Below are 5,659 nucleotides of genomic sequence, written 5' to 3' on the forward strand. Positions count from 1 at the left end.
CAATCTGGTGTCCCTTTTGTTCTTTTGCAGATCAAATGGGTGGGTGGGGCATGTGAGGGAAAGTGGAAAGATAGTTGGTTGAAATTACCTACCTTCAAGTCCAGTGCAGAAGTTTCATGTGCATGAGAGCTGAGTTGTGCATGCATGCTAAGTCGTTTCATTCATGTCCGACTCATTTGCCACCATATGGACTATAGCCCACCCAGCTTCTCTGTCATGGGATTCTCCAGGCAAAAATACTGGAGTGGTTGCCATTTCCTTCTCCAGGGGATCTTCCCAACCCAGGGGAGTGTCTCCTGCATTGAAGGTGGATTCTGAGCCACCTGGGAAGCCCTTTTAAGTACCACAGGTGCCCCCCAAGTCTAGTACAATGGTCCCCAAACTCCAACATCTCCTGTAAGGCTTGTTCAGTGGAGAACAAGACCTACCCCCAGAGTTTCTGATGCATTAACTCTGAAGTGGAGCCTGAGAATTCCTCTATGCCCACCCTCTATGCCCAAGGATCAATCTGGGATAGTGAATGGATATCTAAACCTTGTTTCCCCAAATAACAAGTTCATTGAAAGCCTTGATGTCTGGAACAGTCATGTCCAGGTTACTTCTCATAGCTATTGGGTAGCTGGTTGAGATGAGTTAAATCCCAGGGTTGACCGTCCAGTTCCTTGTCCCTTTGTAGGCTTCTCCCGCAGTTTGTTCCACTGCTCCTAAGTTGTCATGTCATAACTGAGCCATGGTTAGTGAGGGGAGTTGGCTCCAGTGAGGGAAGACTCCTGGGGAATGACCCAGGCTCAATTTTTAACACAGCTGCCTGTGGCCCCCAACTCTTTGGGTGGACTGTTTCTTGCCGTTGTAAGCTTAACGTTGCAACTCCCTTCAGTAATTCACCTGGGCCCACCCAGCCAGGTTTCCCAAAGCTCAGAGTCCATCATGTCATAATTCTTTCTGTGTCACTACCTCTAGCCTTTGGTTAGTGAAATGGTCCTGTTGAAGATTCCAGTAGCTTTCCAGGGGTTAATATTGGTCATCTGGTTCCTTTAAGAGGAAAGAGGGATGCCCTTGTGCATCAGTTGAATATCTCAGTTGGCATGACTGAGCCTCAGTATCTTCACATAAGCTTGGCTGTAATCACTGCCGTTCAGTTGCTAAGTTGTGTCCGACTCTTTTGCAACCCTCTTATTGTCGCCCACCTGGCTTCTCTGTCCATGTGATTTTCCAGGCAAGAATACAACAGTGGGCTTCCATTTCCTTTTCCAGGGGATCTTCCCAACCCAGGGAGTGAACCTGCATCTCCTGCATTGGCAGGCAGGCAGCTCCTTTACTACTGAGCCACCTGGGAAGCCCACTATTGGAGTGATGAGCCTTAATAACTCAAAAGCAAGTTCAGAAATAATCTGGCCCAGAGTTGGAGTGGAGCATGAGAAACTGTTTTTAGGCACCACTAGGCTAGAACATGGAGAAGGAAATGGCAACCCACTCCAGTGTTCTTGTCTGAAGAATCCCAGGGACGGGGGAGCCTGGTGGGCTGCCGTTTATGGGGTTGCAGTTGCACAAGAGTCGAACACAACTGAAGCAACTTAGCTTAGGCTAGAACAGCTGGGTGCAAGTCACCATGGTGAGACATTGGCAATTAGCAAGCCAATCCTGCTGGTGCTCTGCTCGGGTGTTCAGGCCCCAGGGGCCTTGGTTGCCTTATTAAGCCATCTTGTATACAGTGCTGCACCAAGTGCCAGGACAGGATGAAGCGAAATAAACAGCCTCGGCCTCGAAACCCCAAGAGAGGAGATGGACTAGCCCTCCAGGTGAGGGGTGTTGTGGCCTGCTTGTGAGCAGCCTTAAGGGGAGACCTTGGAGGGTCTGTGGGGGGAAGTTCTCTGTTTTCTCAAGATTTGGATCTCAGGGGCTCCTAGGACCAGGACCAAGTGGAGAATGTGATGGACATTCTGATCTTGGGGAAGCAGCTGGGGTTGATACTACAAGTAGACCTTTTCTAAAAATATCTTCTGGTTGCCTGGGGCTGTATCTGGGGGCTCACATGTTGTATCACTTTGGGCAGGTGACCCTTGGAACTTTCCATCTCTAAAAGGTGAGGATCATAAATCCTACCTGCTTCCTAGGGCTGCTGTGAATGTTCAAGGCTGTAACCTGGGTAAGTTGTTTTGCCTGGTGCCTGGCACACAGTAAGCCCTCACATGTACTGAATGGCATTGCGATAACAAAACCCTTATAGTGATGGTAACATCCAATATTAATTATTAGTAAAATCTGAAAAAAAGAAGGACAGGTAATTTTCATCTAGGTGTTGCAAAAGAGCTGAGCAACAGCTGTATTTAGTGCTGAAATTGTGTCCATCAGCCCACCCTCAACATGTTGGGGTCCCCTTGCCCCTTGTTAGGGAGAGTGAGTATGGGTGGCTTTGGAGTCTGGTACCCCAGAGATCTGTGGAAGGGATCTTCCCTGGGGGTACTTGACTGACCTCTGAACAGTTCCATGGTTATTTGGTGGGGGACCGGCACTGGACAGAGGGGGTCCCCCACCCTACCTCAGTCCCTCTGGTTTTCCAGTCAACCGGCTCTTGAGTGATTTTCTGTTCCAGGCTTGTGCTTGGTTGGTCCTTACCTCCTTCCTGCAGCCAGACTGGATGCCTCTCCTCGCTTTACTTCCTCCTAGCTTGTGACCTTGAATGTGCTCCGTAGCCCCTCTGAGCCTCCGTTTATGCAGCTGTTAAGACAGGGATAATAACTTCATAAGGCTGATGTGTGGATCAAGTGATTCAGTGTGTGTGAAGCACATGCAGACTGCTTGTGGGTAGTGAGTGCTAAGTACACAGCAGCTGCTTTATTGTTTACTGTCTAGAGTCCTCCCAGCAACCCTGAAGTGAGGCAGTGGTTACCATGATCCCAGGTAAAAGAACTGAGACTCAGAAGTGAGTACCCAAGGTCACACAGCCAGTGCAAAGAAGTTCTGAGTTGAAATCTGTTTTGTGAATCCATTGGTCTCCCCTGCATCTGTGTATGTGTGTATGTGTGTGTGTCTGGATTCTGAAATTACCTGCTGCCCTTTGCAGCCTATGATACAATTGACCTTTCTTGCTTCCTTCTCTTACTTTTTTCCAACTTACCTTCCTTCTCTCCTTTCTGCCTTCTTTCCTTTCTTCTTTCTGTTTAACTTTATTAACTGGATTTGGTGGCTGCTTACTGAGTCTTTGCGCATGTTGTTCTCTCCCCAGAACAGCCTTCTCCCCTCTGCCTGGTCCTTCAGTTCTCACCTCTTCCAGGAAGCCTTCTTTGCCCCCATTCTAGGCAGCACTAAGAGACATCCTCTAATCTGAGCTGTCCTTCCCTGTGGACTGATAGAAGAATATCTCAGCACAAAGTACTCTGTATTACTTATTTTTGTACCCATCTCTTCCATGAGCTTGTGAGGTGCTCAAGGCAGATGAGCCCTCCTAACACCAGTTTTTAGTTCAATAAGCTTGTCATACATTTGGAAAACTCAGGTTTGAAGTCATAGTTTTTTATTTATTTTGTTTTCAGGGAGGATACTTACAGTTTAGAGATTACCACATATATTAAAAGTCACTTAAAAGCACATAGTAAAATCTCCCAACTTTGTCCTACTGGATGGAAATTCTTTTTTCTTTTTACCCTCTGGTCTTTCACAGTTAGAGCTTAATGTGACTCAGACAACCTTGGCTTAACCCCCTTCTCAGATAGGAGGGTGGAGCCTAAGTAGGTCACGTGGCCCTTTCTCATCTCTTTGGGTTGCTGTTGTCTGGGAGGGCAGATGAGTTTTATTTCTGAGGCTCTAGCTCAGAGACCTGTGATGTCCTGTGTCTCCAGAATCAGGTTCGAATGCTAGTCCGACACCTGAGGCCCTTCTTGACTTGACTTTCATCTCCCACACCCATTCCTCCCCCACCCCAAATGGCTTTCAGGTACTGCTGACAGCATATCAGTTGACAGAAATTGAATATTGACATCAACTGAAAGGGACTTTGAAATCATTAACATTGATTGAGCACATACTATGTGCTAGGAGTGGTCTAAGAACATTATATACATCTCATTTGATTCTAACCCCTAGCAGAGTCAGGATTTGAACCCAAACTTGGTGGCTTTGCTACTTACAAAATTTACTGAAAGCATTGGAAACTTAACATCCTTGTGTATAAGTTGGGGGTAATTAACACAAATGCCCAAATCACTTATGACTATTTTTATTCAATTATCCATATAGTGCTACTATTACTACTATTACTATAATCATTTGTTATAGGGTTCTTTGCTGCATCCTTTTGTTTGTCTTTCTATCCTAACTCTCGCTAGGTTAACATCTTATATTTTAGGGCAAGTATCATCTCTAGGAAGCCTTCCCACACTGTTTAGGTGAGGTCAGGTTTTTTCCTGCTATATACTCTTGGAGCACTACTAACCAGCAAGACAACCCAGCAGTACTGGTGGTTAAAATATTGAAATGCCTCCAGACCAGTTGATAAATAGCTCCTGCCCCAGCTCCCTAACCCAGTCTTCCCTGAACATTTCCCCCTGCTTCAGCAACTACTTGGGTGAGATCCAGCCCAGAAGAGGCCTCTAGGCCCCTACTCCTTGCAACGCAGGTGCTATCTCTCCTGCCACAGCCCGTTCCTGTCTAACTAAGTCTGGTTTGTAATTAAACATGCTCATTGTGCTTAGTGGTGTCTGACTCTTTGTGACCCTTTGGACTGTAGCCCGCCAGGCTCCTCTGTCCATGGCATTTTCCAGGCAAGGATACAGGGGTAGATTGCCATTTCCTCCTCCAGGGGATCTTCCCAACGTAGGGATCCAACCAGTGTCTCTTATGTCTCCTGCATTGCAGGCTGGTTCTTTACCGCTGAGCCAGCAGGGAAGCCCTTGTACTTAAATAGTGATGTGTAATTAGTGATGTGCTTTGCCTTCCCTGACAGATTGGAAACTTTAAGAGCTCAGAGGCTATGTCTGTTTCTTGGTTACCGCCAAATCCCTAGGGTTTGATTAATCAGGGAAAAGAAATATTTGCTGAACACATGAATCAATGATACTTTGACAAGAAAACCAGCTGAAAACTTGGATCAGTCTTTGTGATGCAGGGCAACGGATCTCTCTGACACTCAGTTTTCTCTTCTGTAAAGTGGGTGTAACTCATTCTTTGAACAAGTCTCTAAGACTCCAAATATCAGGCTCTTGGACACCGTGGTAACAGGATTGAGAAGATTCTTCTTCCGTGGAACTTACGGAAATGCAGACAATAAAGGCATAAACAATTAAACGGGATGACTATACTAAGAAAAAAACGGATGATGAGATTACAGGGTCATTCTAGAAAGAAAAGTCACAGAATATGTCTCTAATGTGACTTTTAAGTCCTTCCTCAAAGCTACTATCGATTTTTTTTTTTATCTAATAATCCATTTTTTGTAGAAATTCATTGTAAAACCAATTTTTTGGCTACTGGGGTGGAGAATTTGTAACTGGATCCCGCCTTCTAGGCGGGGTCACATTTGCCCAAGGTGGGATCTCATTGGTTGCGGCAGACCTCGCGCAGTTGCAAGGCCCCGGCAGCCGGCGCCCCGCCCCTATGGCACTCCAGCCGTCGATCAAGCTTCGGGCTCCGCCCTCAGCGCGCGGCTTCGGCCCTCTCTATA

This window comes from Cervus elaphus, chromosome 23 (assembly GCF_910594005.1).
Source record: "Cervus elaphus chromosome 23, mCerEla1.1, whole genome shotgun sequence".
Lineage (NCBI taxonomy): Eukaryota > Metazoa > Chordata > Mammalia > Artiodactyla > Cervidae > Cervus > Cervus elaphus.